Source organism: Leopardus geoffroyi, chromosome C1 (assembly GCF_018350155.1).
Source record: "Leopardus geoffroyi isolate Oge1 chromosome C1, O.geoffroyi_Oge1_pat1.0, whole genome shotgun sequence".
Lineage (NCBI taxonomy): Eukaryota > Metazoa > Chordata > Mammalia > Carnivora > Felidae > Leopardus > Leopardus geoffroyi.
In genome coordinates, this window is record NC_059328.1 from 57614532 (window position 1) to 57638583 (window position 24052).

General features: G+C 34.8%; 1 protein-coding gene and 1 pseudogene across 11 annotated transcripts in view; one reads left to right on the forward strand and one right to left on the reverse strand.

The window, feature by feature from the left end:
- The window catches only part of LRRC7 (leucine rich repeat containing 7), a 552029-nt gene that overhangs the window by 27268 nt on the left and 500709 nt on the right, over positions 1-24052 (forward strand). The gene's annotated exons all lie outside the window — the stretch shown is intronic.
- Positions 17265-19065, reverse strand: LOC123598053 (annotated as a pseudogene).

The following is a 24052-nucleotide window of genomic DNA, read 5'->3' on the forward strand; positions in this document are numbered from 1 at the left end:
GTCCATACTCTCCATACAGATTTTCATGCTCGCCCATGTTTTTCTCTGCTTATTGTCAATGCCCTAGTCTAGATCCTCATAATCTCTGGCCTGACATATTCTGATAGCATTTTACCTGGTCTCTCTGCCACCCCTATCCCCCCACCCCCTTGCACTAAGTCATAGTCTCTAGTGCCAGCAGAATCTGGTCAAATCCTGCATTTATTTTTCATTCATTATGTTGCTTCTCTCCTCAGTGACTTTGCTACCAGTTTGCCTGGCTAACTCCTACTCAACCTGGAGGAGGTGTTATTTAAACTATCTTAAAAGATGAGAAGGAGTCTTACATCATTCTCTTTTAATATCAACATACATAGAAGATGATGTCACTGAGCCTAAAGAGAATTTTATAAAAATGATCAGTGTTAATTTTTGTGATAGTTGTCATGTATCAGGCACTATTTTAAACATTTCACATGGATTTATTCATTTAAACCTCACAACTGCTTCGTAAGATAGGTACTATCATTGTGTCCATTTTTCAGATGAAGAAAGTGAGGTATATGAAGCTTAAGTAACTTGCCCAAAGTCTGTAGCTGGTAGTGGATTGGGTGAGTTTCAAACCCAGGAAGTCTGGCTTTTAACCAGTACAGGGCAGACAGCTGCCTGACAGCTTGTATCTTTTTCAATAGTAATTATTGCAGCTGCTAACTTTAGAGCATTATTCTCCCTACCTTGGTTTCCTTGCTCTAATGGTGCAGTAGACACTACCACACATGGTAAATTTCAACCTATTCTGGCTTTACTGCATGTCGGATGTGGTGAAAATGGGTATCATGTTATTCATTCCAACAACAATAACTCTTCCAGATGGCACTTCAATATTATATGATATGATGACATATTATGAAATCTGTATAGATATCCCATCCTTTGCTTCTTTTGAAAATATTGAGCTACAATATACTATTTGACTTTTCAGTAAATTTTCTTTAACTTGATTAGCTTTTATAATAAAGCACATGTTGTTATTCTGAAAATATATTTAATAATGTATTCAGTAAGTGATTGCCTACTCTTAGGATATTAAACTGTCTCGTAGAGTAGCTTGTATGGTGTGATTTGACATGAGGCTTTACTTGCCTTTTACTTGACTCTTCTAAGTAAGAAGAACGTGTCCTCAATCACGCACACGTGGATGGTCGTACCTGTGGGTCTACATCTGTAAGAGAAGGACTGGCCAGGTACCTTAAAGCAAACACTTTTTTTTTTCTGTTCTGAGTCCAGTGTTTCGTCATAATAAGAGCACTTAGTCTGTGCCACGCATTATTCTAACTACTGTACTAGGATTGCCCCCTTTGCTCTTCACAGCAAAGCTAGTGTCAGTATCATTTTTAGCTATAAAATTAAAAACCTAGAGAAGTTAAGTAACTTGCTTAAGACCACACAGCACATTAAATGGAGAAACCAGAACAAAAACTCTGACCATTTGATTCTAGAGACCTTATTGTTAACCACTGTGCAACAACTGTCTGGTAGAATGTCTCTGTGCCTAGATTTCTGCATAGAAATCTAACCATACTTACTGCTTCACAGAGCTTAACCAAGGCACAAGCAAACTGGCACATAATGGATGCTTTGTATTACGGAGATAAACCAATGGATAGAAACAGCAGTATCTGTTGAAGTGTCTCAGAAAGATAACCTGTTTTATAACTAAATAGTGCTTATAAATACATTCTCAGCTTTACTTGGAATAAAAATAAACTTTCTTCTTCCATCTCAGTGAACAGGATATCAGGCATTTGGATCTGTGGGAAATTTGTTACTAGGTTTAGCTAAAACCTGGAACACATATTCTCATTTGGAGTTAAAGCTTACTTTTAAGCATCTCCTCGCGCCTATTTTGAGCACAGAAATGGAGTTCACCCACAAATGTACCTTTCGACTCAGTTATGAAGTATGTGGTTATAACGTAAGCAGCATTTCCTTCCCCTCTTTGACTGGTGTAAGAGCTGCACGTAATTTACACTGAGCTGGTTTGGGAACAGGCCAGTGGCGTCACTTGGTGTGTTGGTGAAGCAGGCAGATTAGCTTCAAAAATTAATTCAAATTTTCATTCGCTACCTTATAAAACTGAGAAATAGAAACCAATAAATACTGTTATCTTTTATCAGTATTATTATAAAAGGATGTTTTTCTGATTCAGTATTACTGATACTACCCGGCACTTGGTCAGTATTTCCCAATTTGCTTTCATAAATATTATCTTACTTAACCCTCACAGAACTCTGTGTGGTTTGTATTATCAGAGATTCCCAGCCAAGTTGGGATGGGGTTAACAAAATCTGGGGCTTTAATCTGTAAAGCAGAGTTCTTTCTATGGTACGTGCATTAATTTATTTCATTCATGCAACAAATATGTATTGAGTAATTAGTATGTGCCAGGACTATTCTAAGAACTCAGGGTAAAGCACTGAACAAAATCATCAAAAATCCCTGTCCTCATGGCTTATATTCTAGTTGGGGGGTATGGCATAAGACGTGTTACTGTGATGAATCTAAAAAATAAGTACTTTATAGAGTATATTGGAAATAACAAGTATTTCAATATCAATAACTGATGACCTAGTTAATTAACTAATTCATATCCAGATATGCTTTCTTAAGCAGAACATGTTGAGTATTTAATTCTGATTTTGATATACAGCCTTGAAGCTTAACACAGAATTTCTGAATGAATACATGAAAGAATGAATGAGGTAGAGACATGAAGATCATTAGATTTGGGGAATGGATGTGTAATTTCTCTATCGATTGTGGTGTAACCGATCCAATCACTTATTTATCTGAAAAATAATTATTAAATATTACTGTTGGCCCTAGAGATAAATATCAGTCAAGAAATGCATGGCCTCTACTGTCAGAATGTTAACAGTTTTGTGGGAGAGACAAATAAAACCAAGACAAGCATTATAATTTTATGATGGGGAAATTACATGGTGACATCAGACAGGAACATACTCATGTAACCAAGATTCAAAACGAGGGTAGATCTGAGTGGAAGTGACATTTACATTTTGGGATGAGAAGGGGAAAAAGCTGGAGAGACAGTCATGGATTAAGGGGAAGAAATCATGTACAAAAGTCCAGAGACCACAAAGATTGTATTTGATTTTCTAAACTATTAGGATCCATTATCATTTAAAGGGTTTGGGTTCTTAGAGCCTTTAGAAGGTAGGAAAATTTACTGTTTTTCCTACCTTTTCTAGCCTGTCTGTCCCCTTCTACCATATAGTATAAATATAAATTTCCATTAAATGAGACTGATATAATTTAAGTAATGAATCTTCCAGGTTTAATTCAAACCCCAGCATCAAGCACAGTGTGTCTAGCACCTAGGAAAATACCAGATCCATAATAAATGTTCAGTAAATTACTGTGGACTGAAAAGTGGTTATTGACTTGAAACCCCAAAGTGAGTGAGTGCAGAAAAGATACTAAGAAGAAATGTGTGAGAAGCAATCTGCTAGACTGACTTAACTATTTCAGATGATGTTCATTTGCCTTTAACTTCAATGTAGACTGCTAGCATATTAAATAAAATGATATATAAAAAACATGTAGCAATGTGATTGCTTTCCTTATAATTACCACTTTTGCAAATAGAATACTTTTGTGACTCATTGAGCTCATTTCAATCATAGTCATAGAAAATAGGGAGAAAGAAAGAAAGGAGTACTTGTCAGGAAAAACAACACTAGGGAATGTTCTATGAGGGACTGTTCCCAAAAACCAAATGGAGTTTCACATGCGTTGATATTTATAGCTATCTTGTAAGGTAGATGTGATTACCACCATATACTAAATAGAGAAAATAGAAGCCCAGGGGAGTAAAGCAACTAAGAAGAAATCAAAGAAACTTACCAAGAATTGGGAAATAACAGAACTCTAATTGAAATTGAGTCTTCTGTTCTCATTATATGTGTCTTTCCATTATGTCAAGAAATGTTTAAGGCAGGCTCAGTATACATATTCTATTAGAGTTCTCTAGAGAAAGAACCAACAGGAGATAGATAGATAGATAGATAGATGGATAGATAATGTATGTGTATATGTATTTGTGTGTGTGTGTGTAGAGAGAGAGAGAGACAGACAGACAGAGACAGAGAGGATTGATTTCAGGAATTCACTCACATGAATATTGTGGAAGTTTGGTGAGTTCAGAATCCTATGGGGTAGGCCAGCAGGCTGGAGACTCAGAGAAGTGTTTCGAGAGAAGGGTGTAGAGCTATTTAGCCATGTTTTAAGTCCAAAGGGAGTTTCTAACAGAATTCCTTCTTACTTGGGGAGGAGGTCAGTCTTTTTTCTATTAAGGTCTTCAACTGATTGAATGAGGTCCACCCACATTATGGAGGGTGATATATTTATGCAAAGTCTACTAATTTAAATATTAATTAACCTCATCCTAAAAAACACCTTCACAGAAACATCCAGAATAATGTTTGAACAAATACCTGGTCACTGTAACCCAGCCAAGTTCATACATAAAATTTACTATCACAAATACCAAGGTGTTTTCAGCCAAAATGTACTAAAAGATATTGGATGTAATGGTTAAGTGAAGGATGCCATTATCAAAGTCAGTGATCCAACATTGTTTACAAATTTTGCATTCTTTAGTATTTCTGCTGGACGTTATTAACTTTGGCCCCATTCAGGAGTACTTGTGCACACTCTCTCTCTTATTCGCATATTTCAGACAATTTCACAGTCACCATGGATTTCATATACTTTGCTCACACACTATTTTTTTACCTGACCTGGCATGGCAAATGAAACATAATAATTGCCACAAATGTGCCTCAAGCTCTAGGAAGAGTCTCTATAGAGAAAGTAGAAACAAAGACAAGCAGGATGTATTGCTCTTTTCAAGTGTGAGGTAGAAATGATCTCAGTCTTACAAGTGAGGAATCAAAGGACCAGAGAGGGTAAATCATAGGCCTAGGATCACACGAATAGAATGCACATGTGGTTCACACTAATTTCTTTTGGGTGTATGTGTCCTTTTACTTTTGCTACATTTACCAAGAATCCTTGTGCACACCTGGAGAAGCACACTGGCAGCTTTCTGCATCATTTATCTTGTTATAGTGCTTCTCTAATCTGTAAGCACATGCACAGGCTAAATTTTCACGAGACACTTTACTGCATTGCTTTGGACCTTCTATTCTCATGAAATAATTTATATAAATTATAGCAGGGAACTAGGCAGAATATGGAATGAACTCCAGTCTGCATCCTTAGCCATGTTGTAAGTTATCTGTCTTTTTTAAATTAAGTACAATAAAACTATAAGACTTTTTATTTATTTTTTTAATGTTTATTTATTTTTGACAGAGAGAGAGAGAGAGACAGGGCATGAGTGGGGGAGGGGCAGAGAGAGAGGGAAACACAGAATCTGAAACAGGCTTCAGGCTCTGAGCTGTCATCACAGAGCCCGACGTGGGGCTCGAACTCACAGACTGTGAGATCATGACCTGAGCCGAAGTCGGACGCTCAACCGACTGAGCCATCCAGGTGCCCCATATAAGACTTTTGATTACATAAGCCTTAGAAAATAATATTTCAGGGGCGCCTGGGTGGCGCAGTCGGTTGAGCCTCCGACTTCAGCCAGGTCACGATCTCGCGGTCCGGGAGTTGGAGCCCCGCGTCAGGCTCTGGGCTGATGGCTCAGAGCCTGGAGCCTGTTTCCGATTCTGTGTCTCCCTCTCTCTCTGCTCCTACCCCGTTCATGCTCTGTCTCTCTCTGTCCCAAAAATAAATAAACATTGAAAAAAAAAAAAAAGAAAATAATATTTCATTCATCAGGAAGTCACATCTGATAAATTGAAGCAACATACTACAAATGAAAAGGAGCGGTAGTTGGAACCTGGGATTTTTTAAAGCCTTGGTTCTTTCATTTACTTGATTGTGGTATGGCAGCAGACATAACTACTTATGTATGTGACATCCAGTACCTTTTTCTGCCTTGCTGCCAGAACCCTTATTTTATTTGGGTATTTTTTTTTTCAGGTATCTGCCCTCCCACACAAGTCTTAGGAGGAGCTATCTCTTTCCATCTCTAGGGTAAACTATAACTAGTCTAGCCCAGTTATGACCATTTCAATCTATTGATCAAGGATTGGTTAGACCCAGTTCTGGCCAACAAGACATGAAAGGAGGTCTGCAAAAAAAAAAAAAAAAAAAAAAAAAAAAAAAAAAAAAAAAAAATCCTCACTCTGAAGAAGATACACACACACACACAAATAAACTGCCCTTTTTATTCTTTTGCATATTTTCTTATTTGGATATTATATCTGAAATTGATGCACCCATATTTAACCAAAAAACTAGCCTGTCTTAGAATTAATATAATTTAGGAGTTGACAAAATAGGGAGATAGAAGCCTCCCAGTTCTTTGGTGACACTTCCAAGACACTGCTCAGACTAAGTCTAGAGCCACTCTAAGATTTACCTTATATGTCAAGTTAAAACAGTATTCTTTATTGTTTGAGCCAAAGAAGCCAAGTTTTCTATTACTTTCAGTCAAATCCATTCTAAATGATACAATTGACTTTAATGAAGAAGAAACAGCACCTTCTTTGGAGTGATGCTGAGTCTTGCATCTTTTTTCTCTACTTTTTCCTTTTGCTGTTGTTTATGAGACCTATAAAAATTAAAATGTAAAGAATTAATTAAAAAAATCAATAAAATATCACTCCAAGTTGAAAAATAATGCCCCCCAAATTTCAGCACCAAAGCTCATATGGGCAAGACATTTAAGCTCTCTGGGGCTCAATTTCCTTATCTGTCAAAGGAAATGGTAATAAGTCTACTACATAAGGATTTAGTATAATAATGGATATTATGCACTTTAATATAGTGCTGGACATCTTATGCTCTATGCTCATTTTATGCATTCTAAGCTTTAAATAAAGGCTGATCCTCAAATAAGTGTTTATTGACTATTTATACTGTTAATTTCTACTCTAAGTATTTTTTGTTTCAAAATTTTTCTTATAGGGGCGCCTGGGTGGCGCAGTCGGTTAAGCGTCTGATTTCAGCCAGGTCACGATCTCGCAGTCCGTGAGTTCGAGCCCCGCGTCAGGCTCTGGGCTGATGGCTCAGAGCCTGGAGACTGTTTCTGATTCTGTGTCTCCCTCTCTCTCTGCCCCTCCCCCGTTCATGCTCTGTCTCTCTCTGTCCCAAAAATAAATAAACGTTGAAAAAAATTTTTTTTCTTATAAAGCTTAGTTACCTACTTGCACTTCCAGGAGAAAACAAATAAAATAACTATATATAGACTTTAGCATATGTCTCATTGTATCCTTATACAATCCTTAGAAGCTCAAAAAATGTTACAGATTTGTTTCAAATTATAAAATTGTGAACAAGTGGCAGGACCCAAGACTTCCAACTCTGTTGCTTGTGTTCTTTTTAATACAGTGTAGCAGACTTCCCAGAAGTAACAGAATTGAGGAAGGGAACTGGCTGTTGAAGGGTGGCAAAGTATATGACAAAATGAAAACTAGAAATATGGTCATGGAGGTAGAGATAGCTGATTACCACCATGTGATTGCAAAAACCAAGTTTAGAATTGCAGGCAAAGCACACATACTTACACTCAGGGAATCACTGTATTAGAGAAAAGCCAAATATATGGTGTTCAGAAAAGATATTTAGTATATTCTGTTAACTAAAAAGTAAAATGTACAATATGATATTTTCTAAGTGCTACTCAATATTTTCCAATTAAATCTACCGGTAACAAATCACTGTGAACTCCGTTGAAATGATGCCACATAGATAAAGTATTATTGAATTATGTCCAGGGTCAATTGAAATGGGATCAACGAGTAACAGAAAACTAAAGCCGTGAGTTTTATATTTGTCTTCAGAAATAGATTGATATTGTAGTATAGTGGACAATACATTGAACTAAGTACAACTCTCAGTTTATTTCATTTAATAACTTTTGTGAGCATGAGCCAATGTGTATTTCAGTTTCCCACATAAGCTAAGGTCATTGGAATGGGGGACTTATTAAGCCCGCTTCTTCCATTAATATAATCTTTTTTTTTTTTTTTTTTTACTGTCTTGAAAGTAAGTGTAAGTATTACATTACAGAGGGCTCCCATATACCGCCATGCCCACTTTCCCCTTTATTATGTTACATTAGTATGGTACATTTGTCACCATTAATAAGTCAATATTGATATTGACTTATAATTATTTTTAATTAAATACCATACTTAATTCCTATTTTCATAGTTTTTACCTAATGTCTTTTTCTGTTCCAGAATATCATCCTGAATACCACATTGTATTCAGTCATCATATCTCCCAAGATTCTTTTGGCTGTGACACTTTTTCACATTTTCCTTATTTTTGATGATCTTGACAATTCTGAGATATGCTGGTCAGGTATTTTCTAGAAGTCCCTCCACTGAGACTTGTGTTGTTTTTTCTTATGATTAGTCTAGGGCTATAGGATTTTGGGAGGAAGAACACAGAGATATAGTACCAGTATGGACTCATGGATGTTTGTTTTATACTTGAAGTTATAATCCAATACAACTTTATTTTATTGTTCAAATTGCTTCAGCTTTAACCATTAGGTACTCTTTTATTGGACTCCTATGTTCCTTTGACATACTTTTTTTTTTTAATTAAAAAAAATTTTTTAGGGGCGCCTGGGTGGCGCAGTCGGTTAAGCGTCCGACTTCAGCCAGGTCACGATCTCACGGTCCGTGAGTTTGAGCCCCGCATGGGGCTCTGGGCTGATGGCTCAGAGCCTGGAGCCTGTTTCCGATTCTGTGTCTCCCTCTCTCTCTGCCCCTCCCCCGTTCATGCTGTGTCTCTCTCTGTCCCAAAAATAAATAAACGTTGAAAAAAAAATTAAAAAAAAAATTTTTTTTAAATGTTTATTTATTTTTGAGAGAGACAGAGGGCAAGTGGAGTAGGGGCAGAGAGAGAGAGGGAGACATAGAATCTGAAGCAGGCTCCAGGCTCCAACCTGGCAGCACAGAAGTCTTGAACCCACGAACTGTGAGATCATGACCTGAGCCAAAGTTGGACACTTAACTGCCTGAGCCACCCAGGCGCCTCTAAAATTTGTTTAATGTTTATTTATTTTTGAGAGGGAGAGAGACAGAATGTGAGCGAGGGAGGGGCAGAGAGAGAGGGAGACACAATCCAAAGCAGGCTCCAGGCTCTGAGCTGTCAGCACAGAGCCTGACACAGGACTAGAACCCACAAACTGAGAGATCATGAACTGAGCTGAAGTCAAATCCCGACACCGACTGAACCACCCAGGTACCCCATCCTTTGACATACTTTTTATCACTTCTTTACTTTGTGTCCCTACAAGATGCTTCCGCAGTCATCTTGTATATTTTCTGTCCCAGTCCTAGAAACATTTCTCAAGAAGCTCTGGTACATTTTGTAAAGAATGTAGTAGAAAAGAAAATGAGAGTGCTAGCTGTGGTATTGCTACTAGGGTATTACTGCTTCTAGGCCTTCTCAGCTGACAGAGCAAGGAAATGTATGTGTGCATACTAATATGTGTATATATACATATCCAGAAATATTTCTATGTGTAACCATGTATCTGTATTAATTTAAACATGAATTCTTACGGTTTCTAGCCCATTACCACATGGATCATTCTATCCTCCACCTCTTGTTTCTCTGAGATCCCCTATTGCAACAATAAGAAACCTGATTTCTACCATTCACTGTCCATTGTTCAACACCACTATATATATGCCAATGTAGTCATTTTTATCATACAAAACATACAACAATGTAATCTTCAAATTGTTCATGAATAATATCTTAAAACAAGTATCAGTACACAAAACTTTTCCCAGCTCCACGTGAGAAAATAAAGATACTGGGGAAGGAACACCAGGGTGGTTTAGTCAGTTGAGCATCTGACTTTTGCTTTCTGCTCAGATCATGATCCCAGGGTTGTGGAAGGGAGCCCTGCGTCTGGCTCCACACTCAGTGTGGTTAGGTCCACTGAGTCTGGAGCCTGCTTAAGATTCTCTCTCTCTTCTTCTGCCCCTCTTCGCCACTTATGCTCTCTCTCTTAAATAAATAAATAAATAAATAAATAAATAAATAAATAAATATTAGGTTATGCTATCCACTTCTTTTGTATTGTCTTTTTTCATTTAACAATAATGACATGAGTATACTTGTCTTGAGGCTCAAATGATTTTCATGTTAAAATTTGGTAAAGTATTGCTTTTGCACCTTTAGAAGAAGCCACAGTTTCAACAGCTGGATTCGGTTTTATAAAGTTACTTTGACTGGTTCACACATATATAGTTTTTCTTTGCAGTTTTATGATAAACATTACTTAAATAAGAAAACTGAAGTATGCAACCCTAATAATGTATAAAATATGTTCATATACATTTCAGTTTATTTCAGAGAGAATCTCAAGGAGTTATATAGGCAAGTTTTGTCAGTTTTACTTTACAGATAAAGAAAGTGAGATTTAGTTAATTTCATGATCATATGACCTTAAAATGCCAAAGAAACAAAACCCAGATCTCTGTCTCCCTGTTCAATTATAATTTTGACAGCATTTTTCTGTCATAAGCAAATGGATTCATTTTAATACATACACTATTTTTTTTTACATTTTTATAATTTCTTGATGTTACTAGATTGCATAAGTAGGGGCACTTAGCTGGCTCAGTCTTTAGAGCGTGCAACTCTTGATCTGGAAGTTGTGTATTCGAGCCCCACGTTGGGTATAGAGATTATTTAAAGAAATTAAATCTTAAAAAAAAATCCTACTTAGAGGTGCCTAGGTAGTTCAGCTGGCTAAGCATCCTACTCTTGGTTTTGACTCAGGTCATGATCTCATGGTGTCATGAGTATGAGACCCACGTCGGGCTCTCTCTCTTGCTGTCTATGTCTCTCTAAAAATAAATAAATAAACTTAAAAAAAATTAAAAAGCAATCCTGCTTAGGGGTCCCTGGGTGGCTCAGTGAGTTAAGTGTCCAACTTGTGATATTGGCTCAGGTCATTGTCTCAGTTTCTTGAGATCAAGCCCCACATGGGGCCCTCTCAGCTGACAGTGTGTAGCCTGTTTGGGATTCTCTCTCTCTCTCTCTCTCTCTCTCTCTCTCTCAAAATAAATAAATAAACATTTGTTTAAAAATTAAAAAAATTAAAATCTTGCTATAAAATAAGTGAATGAATAATAAATAAAATAAATAACATAAGCAATATTCCTAATCAGCAGTGCGGCATTGACCATAATGCTTAATACTTATAATATTGTACACAAAATAAGCTGTAAGAGAAAAAATGCACTTTGAAATAAACCAATGATTCCTCAAGTGTTATATGCCTAGATGACATGGTACATATTTCATTATATATCTGAATTTTATGAGGTCTTATAATGGAAAATTTTAAATAAGAATTTTGGTAAAATAAATAAAATTTCTTAAAAATTATTGGTTTCATTATCATTTTTTACCCTTGTTCTATATGGTATATTAGTTTCCTGGCACTACCTTAAGAAATTACCACAAAGTGGGTGACTTAAAATAACATAAATTTATTCTCTTATTGTTGGAGACTATGAAGTCTGAAATCCAAGTGTTAGCAGAAGTGGTTCCTTCTGGTGGCTCTGAGGAAAAATCAGTCTATTCCATGCCTCTTTTGTACATTCTGGTGGCTGAGACTCCAGCAGTCTTGAGCTCTCTGATTTATACATGTATTACCCCAGTATCTAACTCCATCTTTACCTGGCTTTTCCCTTGTGTCTCTTTTCTCTTTTTCTGTCTCTGTTCTATGGACACTCATGGTTGGCTGCAAAGCCTACCCTAAATTTGCATCATCTTGAAATCCAAAGACCCTGTCTTCACATAGGATCACATTCATGGGTATCAAAGTTTACGACTTGGACCTATCTTTTTGAAGCCAGTATTCAGTCTAATATAGGTACATAGCTTAAATAGTAGAATTCAGGTGACTCAGAATAACATCAATAAATTTTGTTCATTATCTGAGCCTGGTGAAATTTGGTAATGCTGATGATGGATGTGATAAATGGAAGAGCTCCCTTGATTGTTAGGAAAAGAACTTAAGTATGCTGAAAATAACTTGAAATGTAATAGTAATTATATTTTATAACTTTTCATTTCATAAAACTGTAACTCCTACATTTAGTGTAAGTCATGTTATGGTTCATTACTGAAACACCACTTTACCAGATATTCTCTACACATTATAATTTCTGTTTGACTAATATCTTAATCCAAGGACTCATGGAAACAGAAGTTTTTAAGGAAAAAATAAGTAGAAATTTTTGTTTCATGTATTGCTTTTTAGATTCTAGGGCCTAGATATTTGATATCAGAAGGCTAAAATTATTTTATTTTTATGCTATATCTCGTTAATAATATTCAAATTTCTGACTCATTTTTAAATTTAAATTTACTATATATTCTTTAGAATATCAGAATGTAGGTGACAAGGTAGGAGGCACAGTAACTACTCTCCTTTGTAGTTGCTTTGCTTATGCCTTTTTTTTTCTGCATCCTTAGTAGTTTGGTTTCATTCCCAAAAATTTGGTTAAAAATAAATGGACTATATTGAAACATATTAACAGTGTAAAATAATTCAATTTATATCAACCTTATGAATTGTTTGGGTTTTTGTTTTTTGGTGTTTTGGGGTTTTTGTTGTTGTTATTGTTGTTATTGCTGTCTTTCGTTATCAAGCTCTTGAATATTTTAGAATCTTTTTTCTTTTCTTTGGACCTGGGGAAGCAAATTTTATATCTGGGACATTTTGGAAGGAAAATTATGACCTCTCTGTTCTTTTTAAGACTTTACGTAGGTAGATATGCTGTTTTCAAATTCAAGATCTAAAACCTCAAACTGCTAAAAAATTATAAAGTTTTTGATTTTATTTTACTTGGCCAAGTCATTCCAGATTTGAACCTAGCCCACAGAGCTAAATACTGCAATTTTTTTTTATTTTCATAACAATATGATTTTTAATTTTAATTGTCAAATAGAAATAATCAGTTTTGTATTGACCTTTTCAAATAATTTAAAACTTGTAAAATCCCCAAATAATCCTCTTGATTAGTGAGAAGCAGATGAGTTACAGAAGTCTTCTGTTAAGATTAAGATGTTATGTGGAACTAGAAAAATATTGAGTCAATAATACCTTAACTTGATTTAGTGATTTGGTTTGTTGGATTACTTCTACTAGAGAACAGAATTATATACAAGATAGATTAGGTTTTGAAGTACTATGATGTCTTTGGCATAACTTTTTATTGTTTCATGTGTTTTGCTATAATTATTTTATAAGTAGTTTTAAATCTACTGACATTTTTATCACAGGCAGCATTAGGGTAGCTCTAAGAAACTTCCTGCCATTTAGGATTTGAGTGATAATACAAATCAGTAAGTGTGTACTCTGTAAAAGAAAGTTAAACTATTTACTATTCTTGCTATTACACAAGAAGGTAGAAAAGACACCTCATTTATGTGATAACAAATATTTTAATAACAAAATATTACAAATAAGTCATTCAGGAAATCTGTGAGAGCAATCTGGTTTTGACATATGGCACCCCACTGGACATCTGAGTGATTGGCTAGGTAAGCAGGTGTGTTCTCAGCTCAGTGAGGCTGATTGTCCTGATAGAACTGGACTGTTTTATTAAATATATAGAATGCATTCAACAAAGCTACTGACAACTTGTTTTGTGCAAGGTAATTGATACATGCCATAGAGGATGCCAAAATTAATCAGACAAAATGTCTTCTTTAGAAGTATTTAGGCCTATTAGGGACATGCAATTTGTATACTGTTAATGTCAATTGAGGTATATAGATAAGTGTTATGTGACTATAGTTCTGATTAGATAGATGCAACTACTGGCTCAGGTACTCCAGGATAATCCCTGGTAAAGAGAATATTTGATTTAAGTCCTGAAAGATGGAAAATATTTCAGTAGTTTAAGATGAGATAAAGATATGGTATGAAAAACACACGTAGAAGCAACAGAAAGAAAAGTCAAGGAATTGATCCCATTTACAATTGCACCAAAAACCATAAAATACCTAGGAATAAGTCTAACCAAAGAGGTGAAAAATCTATACACTGAAACCTATAGAAAGCTTATGAAAGAAATTGAAGAAGACACAAAAACAATGGAAAAAGATTCCATGCTCCTGGATAGGAAAAACAAATATTGTTAAAATGTCGATACTACCCAAAGCAATCTACATACTACCCAATGCAATCCCTATCAAAATAACACCAGCATTCTTCACAGAGCTAGAACAAATAATCCTAAAACTTGTATGGAACCAGAAAAGACCCCGAATACCCAAAGCAATCTTGAAAAAGAAAACCAAAGCAGGAGGCATCACAATCCTGGACTTCAAGCTATACTACAAAGCTGTAATCATCAAGACAGTATGGTACTGGCACAAGAACAGACACTCAGATCAATGGAACAGAATAGAGAACCCAGAAATGGACCCGCAAATGTATGGCCAACTAATCTTTGACAAATCAGGAAAGAATATCCAATGGAAAAAAGACAGTCTCTTCAGCAAGTGGTGCTGAGAAAACTGGACAGCGGCATTCAGAAGAATGAATCTGGACCACTTTCTTACACCATACACAAAAATAAACTCAAAATGGATGCAAGACCTAAATGTAAGACAGGAAGCCATCAAAATCCTCGAGGAGAAAGCAGGCAAAAACCTCTTTGATCTTAGCCCCAGCAACTTCTTTCTCAACACGTCTCTGAAGGCAAGGGAAACAAAAGCAAAAATGAACTACTCATCAAAATAAAAAGCTTCTGCACAGTGACGGAAACAATCAGCAAAACTAAAAGCAACTGACAGAATGGGAGAAGATATTTGCAAACAACATATCAGATAAAGGGTTAGTATCAAAAATCTATAAAGAACTTATCAAACTCAACACCCAAAAAACAAATAATCCAGTGAAGAAATGGGCAAAAGACATGAATAGACACTTCTCCAAAGAAGACATCCAGATGGCAAACTGACACATGAAAAAATGCTCAACTTCACTCATCATCTGGGAAATACAAATCAAAACCACAATGAGATACCTAACCTTACACCTGTCAGAATGGCTAACATGAACAGCTCAGGCAACAACAGATGTTGGCGAGGATGTGGAGAAAGAGAATCCCTTTTGCATTGTTGGTGGCAATGCAAGCTGGTGCAGCCACTCTGGAAAACAGTATGGCAGTTCCTCAAAAAATTAAAAATAGAACTACCCTACGACCCAGCAATTGCACTACTAGGTATTTATCCAAGGGATACAGGTATGCTGTTTTGAAGGGACACATGCACCCCCATGTTTATAGCAGCACCATCAACAACAGCCAAAGTATGGAAAGAGCCCAAATGTCCATCGATGGATAAATGGATGAAGAAGTTGTGGTATATACATACAATGGAATATTACTCAGTAATTAAAAAAAATGAAATCTTGCCATTTGCAACTACATGGATGGAACTGGAGGGTATTAAGCTAAGTGAAATTAGTCAGTCAGAGAAAGACAAATATCATATGACTTCACTCATATGAGGACTTTAAGAGACAAAACAGATGAACATAAGGGAAGGGAAACAAAAAGAATATAAAAACAAGGAGGAGGACAAAACAGAAGAGACTCATAAATATGGAGAACAAACAGAGGGTTCCTGGAGGGGGTGTGGGAGGGGAGATGGACTAAATGGGTAAGGGGCACTAAGGAATCTACTCCTGAAATCATTGTTGCACTATATGTTAAGTAATTTGGATGTAAATTAAAAAAAAAGAAAAAAAAAAGAAAAACACACGTAGGAGGGCATGAATTTTTATTGTTTATTTACTTATTTGTTTATCTGAAGTGAAAATCTATGGGGTGCCTGGGTGGCTCAGTCGGTTAAGCCGAAGCGACCAGTTTCGGCTCAGGCCATGATATCATGGTTCGTGGGTTTGAGCCCCATGTTGGGCTCTGTGCTGACAGCTTAGAGCCTGGAGCCTGCTTTGGATTCTCTCTCTCTCTCTCTCTCTCTCTCTCTCTCTCTCTTTCTCTCTCTCTCTCAAAAATAAACAAAGAAGAATTAAAATCTATTTTGACTAGAATATAGGGCTCATTGAGAATTATGGCTGGAAAAATAAGTGTGCCAGGTATAGAGAATGATCCTAATGTTAGGCAAAGATTTAGAGTAAAATAATCTAAACATTAAATTTTAAATCAAACTCAGAATTATGTTTTTATCTTATAAATATTTTGAAAGGCACAAACTACACTTGCTTTAAAACTAAAGATATATATATATATATATATATATATATATATATATACACACACACATATGTGTGAACATAGGTCTCAAACTTTCTGAACTGAACTAATTCCCTCTCATTGGTTGATGAAAAACTTTATATAAAGCAAGTAGAAAATGTCCTTGACATTCATGCATTTAATGTTTTAAATTTTTGACTCAATAAGAGTTATCCTGAAAGTCTGCAACACTAGTATTGTGATTTTGCTGAAGCATCACTTTAAGCACCATATTTTTAGAACTAATTCAGAGATAGTCACTTACCTAGTTCCTGAGCCTAAGAAATCGTCAGTTCTCTAATCATGATCTCAAAAACATTTTATTTGAGAAATTAAGTACAATAGTGGTATAGGGATTTACATGCAACTTAAGGCATGCTCTGAATGTCCAGTAGTTACTTTACTGAAATATTATTGTAAGGAATTTCAAAAGCCCCTCTGCCTATCTTCAAAAATGATTCACTTTCATCTCTTGCTTAAGGAAAAAATAAAGATGCCAAACATAATATTTAAAATATCTGTAGATAACATGGAACAAACTGATGATTGGCAAAATGGGTGAAGGGGAGAGGGAGTTACGGGCTTCTAGTTATGGAATGAATAAATCATAGAAATAAAAGGCAAAGCATAAAGAATGTAGTCAATGATATTGTGCTAAAATTATTTGGTAATAGATGGTAGGTACGCTTGTGGTGAACGTAGGATAATGCAAAAACTTGTAGAATCACTATGTTATATACCTGAAACTAATGTTATATTGTGTGTCAACTATGTTCAAATAAAAAAGTAAATTAAAAAAATAAAGAAAACATCTTATTGATTTCCGATGAAGTATAATATACATTTTGACTATAATTAGGGTTACAGGCAGTATAAGAAATCTGCTATAATCCTATAATAGTACTTAATTCCAGCTATGTATATTTAAAAATCAAGCTTAACTTTATTAAAGGCATAAGATAAAACATATTTTCAGTATAGTTTTGAAGAAGGGTTCATAATCTATAGAGTCCATGACAGTTTGACCCATGGCAGTTTGACCCAGTGATGTACCACCTTACAGATTCTCTGTTTGAGCAAAGAAAGGGAAGAGGTACAGGACATATTTCAACAACAATCATCTAATTCAAGTGCCATTGTATTTGATTTATATTTTTTAGAGTTGTAGGTTTTTGTGTACACACACCTAAATAAATTCCCTTTATTAAATTTCAAAGTGAGTTAGAGTCTTGTAGCTCATGCTGAATGTGTACCTACATTTAGGAAAAGTCAAGGGCTTTCTTTATTCTTTGATCTTTTTTTTGGAAAAAAGATCTAATTTTCTGATTTTTACTAAAGGAGACAAATAAACATTGATGATATCTTTCAGAATAAGATGAGGTGATTGAAGAGTTTCAGATGGCATACAGATAACAGTTTGTGTTGGTTTGGAATCCTTAGTTTATTTTTCACTGGTATGTTTTAGTCTCTTTAGATGGAGGCCTGGTGATCAGGCTCCATATGATTTACTGGCAATATTTTGAGGTATTCACAAGCATTTTGGAAGGCAAATAGAAGTAATTATAATAATCTCTTAGACTTAATTCATTAGTGCTCATTTCAGGCTCATTGCTTCTTTCTTGTCTTTAGAATCATTTCTTATTTTGTTTTGTCAGAAAGGAGTAACATAAAATCAAATTAAAATTGTAAGCATTACTGGAACTGATAGTGTCATCAAAATATTTCTTGGAAATAGTTCTTTCTTTAAAATTTTCATCCAGGCTCCCTCTATACTTTGATGTACACATTGATTTTCTACTTCTGTTAGCTTTTCTTTTCTATTTTTCTTCCTTGTGAATTTCTAAGTTTAGTTTTAATTTGTTCAAATTTAGCCTTGAAGATAACTTCTTTTGTGTTGGTGATCCTTTCTAGGTGAATCAGCCTTGGTAATAATTTTGTCGTTACATTGACAGAGTTTTGTTCTACCTTTTCAGCTAGTGTGTACGTTTACTAGAGGATCTGCAACTGTTATTCTTTTCAATTCAAAAGATTTCCCTGGAAGTAACTCATTTCAAAGTCATCAAAGCTATTAAAGTTACTAAGATAATTAAAACTTTTCTTCCAGGTGCCATGGATGGATAGATAGAATTCTGTAAAAGATATTGTTAGTAGATTATGTTCACCTGAACTGGTATATTCAAAATCAAATTGTCTATTTTGAGCAATAGCAGGTATTGGCTCTTCTATTTGTAATGATTTTCCTTGTTCTGGAAAGTCAGCTTCCTGAGGAGGAACTTGATATAAACACCTTAAGTCTTTGGAGTCATCATTACTATTGGAATCCATTCCAAAAGGACATACTCATTGGTCCTGAGCAGGTTTTCTTTGTTCCAAAATATGTTTTTCTTTCCAAGCAAATAGCTGACATTCAAGGTAGTAGCATTTTTTCTCAGCTGTAAGGTGATATCTTGGGCTTCTCTCACTTCAGATCTTTCATTTTCCAAATCTAAAACTTACATTCTATTGTAGTTCAGATAATCTTTAAACAATATAGAAATGTTGGTGATTATTTGATATAGCATAGCTACAGATGATTTTGTGTTTCTCACTCTCTATTAAATTATTATTCTTTTTTTCTCTCTTTACATCTTCAAGACTAACCTGAAAAGACTTTAAAGCACCTCTCTTTGGCCATCTTTTTTTAGCCACCACCTCTGCCACAGCCGTCCTCCTCAAGTCCCAAGGTTCTTTGAGGCTGCTGGCATGCCCCTTACCCTCAAAGACTGTGACACCATCTTCTGTCTCATGCAGCTGTTGTGGCCACCTTTGGAATTCTCTGCTGCACTCACCCATTGGCTCACTGGATGTGGTCTTGTGACATGAAGGCACTGCCAGTCACTCAGGGAGAGTCCCTCTGTGCCACTGTCCCACCACATCTTAAAATAACTTAATAAAAATATCATGACCAGTTTCCTTGCCATATGCAGTTCCTAACTTAGTTTCTTTTCAGCTTCTTCAACAAATTCAGTAAATACTTGTTAGATGTTTTTAGTATACTAGACATTTTGCTGGGTGATGGAGTACAGAAGTGAACAAGACTTAGAAGAACCCTGTCCTCAGAGGTGATATATTCTACCACGTGTTTTGCTTAAATAGCTTTAAGATAAGAACTGCTATTTTCTCTGAGTCACCATGTATGTCTTTAACTTTACATACTAGAAAAAGTAGAATTTATCAGAATACATGTTCATATAGTTTAAAACAACATGATATTTATGAAATTGGTATTTCTCCATAGAAAAAATTTCCAGATGAATGGGATATTTGATGATTAGCAGAGGCAGCATGAAAACATTAGGCTTTCTAGTTGTGATGAGAAATAACCAGTCTATAAAAGCAGACAAAGAAGAATGGAAGGAGACTGTGGATTTCACAGTTTGACCTTGCTTTGTTACAATTGTTAGAATATTGCTTCTATTCTCTATTTCAGTCATATAGCATTTTATTTTACCCTCTAATTATTCAAAGCTAAACCACTTATACATATTCATAAAGATGATTAGTTACATAGAACAATAATGGAAAATTATTCAATATGTTAATCTTTACATTATTCTAATCTTAGCTAAAGAAAAAAATTTACTGTATGAAATCAAAATATTGGATAAATTTATGAGCCTATCTTAATTTTTACATATATATATGTAATATATATGTATTTATATATATATATATATATATATATATAAATATATATATAATAGAAAAAAAAACCCTAAAACTATAAGGAAGAAAGGAAAAAATCAACACTTAAAACACTAATAACACTTAATCTTAAAAATATCTCACTAATATGAGTACTATTATTATGGATAAATAAATTGAGGCTTAGCTGTGTTGACTTACACAATGAGGCTTAGATAGTAAGTGGCATAGACATGATTTGAACCTGTCAACTTCGAAGCCCTGTTTCAAGCCAATGTGAATAATTGTTCTTATGTTATGGTTTCTAATGAGTGGTATGTGTGGGTATGTGTATTTTATTTAACCAACACTCCATTTTTGGATAGTTAGATTGTTACATTTTTTTATACATTGCTGCAGTAAACACTGGACATCTTGCCCACTGTTTTATTTATAAAAATGCCTAAAAATGAAAGAATTTGTACAACTGACATTTTATAAACTACCTTTCACAATTATTTCCCACAATTTGTTCATATATACAGAAAAAGTAAAAGGAATATTAAAATGAACCCCAAATATCCCATCAGCTAGCTTCAATAGTGATCACTTTTATGACTTTTGTTTCCTTTATACTGATGTTTATTTACTATAATTTATAAAGAAAATTCAGATAATGTATCACTTTACCCATAAGTACATCAGAGTGTATCTCCAGCAGATAAGAACTAAACTTTAAAAAAAAAAAAAGGAATTCAAGTTTATAATGATTTTCTGTTTCTTTCTTGCAATTTATGTGTTGAAGAAATAGCATCATTTTTCTTCAGCAAATTTCTATGCTATAGATTTGACTAATCTATTGTGATATTGTTTAGCCTGTTCATTTTCCCATCTTTTATTTTTTGTTTTCCCACCTTATCTCCTCCTATGAACTGGTGGTTAGATCTAAAAGCTTGAGGAGAAGCATCTGGATGGCTTAAGTCAGTTAAGTGCCAGACTTTGGCTCAGGTCACTATCCCAGGGACTGGTTCCTGGGTTGGAGCCCTGCATCAGGCTTTTCTGCTCTCTGCTCTGCTCTGCTCTGTTCTGCTCTGCTTGCAGCATGGAGCCTGTTTTGGATCCTCTATCCCCCTCTCTCTCCCCTTCCCAGCTCACGTGCGTATGTGAACTTTCTCAAAAATGAACATTTAAAAGCTTGAGGAGATTCAGGTTTAATTTTTTTTTTTGCAAGAATACTTTATTGATGGTACTGTGTACCATATTAGGAAGTATACAATTTCAGGTTGCTGCATTTTTAGCGATGACAAGATTGTTCACTGGGTTCAGGGACATATCCTTTGGTCGATGTTCCTTCTTAACTTCCTTTCCCTTCCCTTTCTTCTTTATTAATTTTTTCCCAATCTGATAGCCTAAAATTAGTAACTCATTGTTTTTCATTTCTATGATTACTAGTGATAGCGAGGTTTTTTTTTTTTTCACATACTTATTGATTGGCGTTTTGAACTGTCTTAATAGATTGTTTCTTGGTCTTTTGTTCATTGCACTATTTGCCATTGTGGAAAAATGAGCAAGTCGTTTGTTGTATTATAATGTAACCTGGCTAGAGACATGTTTAAATTTTTTTTTATATAAAACATTTTTAAGAGTGCTTTAAAAGTGTTTCTAATCTAATAGAAACCTTTCTTATATACTGCCTTAATTTATAACACATAGTAGGTAAACGATTATAAGACCGGTGAATTTGTTCAGTCTTCAAGACAAAAGTATTTCATAAATTTAAGGAAAACACAATTTTCTACACAGAACATTTTTTCAACGTTTTATTTTATTTATTTTTTTTAATGGTCATTCACTTTTGAGAGAGAGAGAGTGCGCGTGCGAGTGAGTGGGGAGGGGCACACAGAGAGGACACACAGAGAGAGCACACAGAGAGGGAGACACAGAATCCAAAGCAGGCTCCAGGCTCCGAGCTGTCAGAATGGAGCCCGATGTGGAGCTGGAACTCACAAACTGCGAGATCATGACCTGAGCCAAAGTCAGAAGCTTAACCAACTGAGCCACCCAGGTGCACCATACACAGAATATTACTTTTAAATACAGTTTTCCATGACAAACATTTTCAGATTCATATGGCAATAGTTCTTGAATGTTTACTAAATCTGACTATAGGAAAGATCTTTACTCTTATTTAATATACTTAGATAAGAAATCAACTTATGATGAAAATATATAAAATGAGTATAAATTTATGGAAAATGTACATATATATTTGCTAATTTTCTCCAACAAGTTAATGAATAACTTGGTGCTTTTAATCTGAAAACACTTGTGTCAATAGCTTTTTAATGTTTTACTTCAAGTTTTTCATTAATAGTCTTGAAATTTGTGACCAATGATTGTACTTACAATTTTAGCAAAAGTGAAATTTAAGTCATTTAGCTCTTAATATGTTTTATTTTCACATCCTTTTCTATTTTTTTAAATATATTATTGATACTAAACGTTTGCTGCCTTAAGTACTGTGAATATTTTCCTAGATTGTCATTTGCCTTTCACCTTATTTACCTTCCTTTAGATGTATAGCAATTTTTAAAAACTTTTTAATGTTTATTTTTGAGAGAAAGAGAGACAGAGCGCGTGTGGGGGGAAGAGCGGACAGAAAGGAGGACACAGAATCCAAAGCAGGCTCCAGGCTCTGAGCTGTCAGCACAGAGCCAGACGCAGGGCTCAAACCCACAAACCATGAGGTCATGACCTGAGCGGAAGTCAGATGCTTTACAAACTGAGCCACCCAGGTGCTCCATGTAGTAATTGTTAAATTATATGAGATAAAATATGACAGGAGAGTTTTTTTTTTATTTCATAGTAGTTATATTGTTAATAAGTTGCTGCAAACACAGAATAAGTGAATATTAAATCATTGCTCCTAGTGGAAATACAAATTTAGGTTCCTGTGAGGCTCTGGTCAAGTTTTTATTAACCAATCTATATATAACTTTGCTTTATGTGTGTTCTCTTTAAAGGCACCTAATTGAATATACATTATTGATTCGTTAACATTGAATTCATGGCCAGAGTACTCTAACACATGTTTGAACAGAACGTATCTAATGTATTTTCTCTATAAGATGCATGACAGCCTTCTCATGCTTAGGAACACTGACAGCATTTCAGCAATTATGCTTGGGGAACATTTTAAAGAGAAAAATTTCCAACAAAAAATACAAAAATGCCAAAATGTGACCCTAAAGACCACAAAAAGGACACTTGTTTAAAATATGAGTGGTGGAGCAAGAAGGCAAAGCATTCCACCTCAGCTGGAAGTGTCTATATTGAGCTATTCCATTTTTTTGCCACCATGTATCCACCTGACCACAAATGGCCAAAAAATATGGCCATTTTTATGTTACAAAAAAAAAATTTATGTTACAAAAAAATTTTTAAACTTAAAAAAAATTTTTTTTAATTTTGTGAAAAGGCTACTTGATAAATTCAGAATCTCCAAATATTGAGGATTGACCATATTTCCTTTCTGATTTTTAATTTGCTTTTTTAAGTCACCCACATTTTAATGATGTCTTTGAGTAATTCCTATTATGCTTTAATGTTGATGAATACATTTCACTAAAAGTAAATAATTGTATTTCAGCAAACTGTGACTTAAATAATATAAACCAGTGTTTTCTGCAATAAAATACTGTACTATAGATTCTTAAGAATTTAAAAATCTACATGACTACATCAGACCTTGATCTGAGAAGATTAAAAATCATCACTCATGCCTTTTTTCAATTAATAACACTTATATTTTATATAACTTTCTGTATTCTCTTATTGCAATTACTATTCTAACACCTCAAAAATATTTAAGTACATGTAAATTAAGTTTGTGAGACTTTTAAGAATTTGGTTATTGGTTGTTCTGCTATATGCTTTAATACAGAGTTTAATTACTAGAAAGTGGCCATAGCCTGGCTTGAAAATAAGCCCTTGTACGC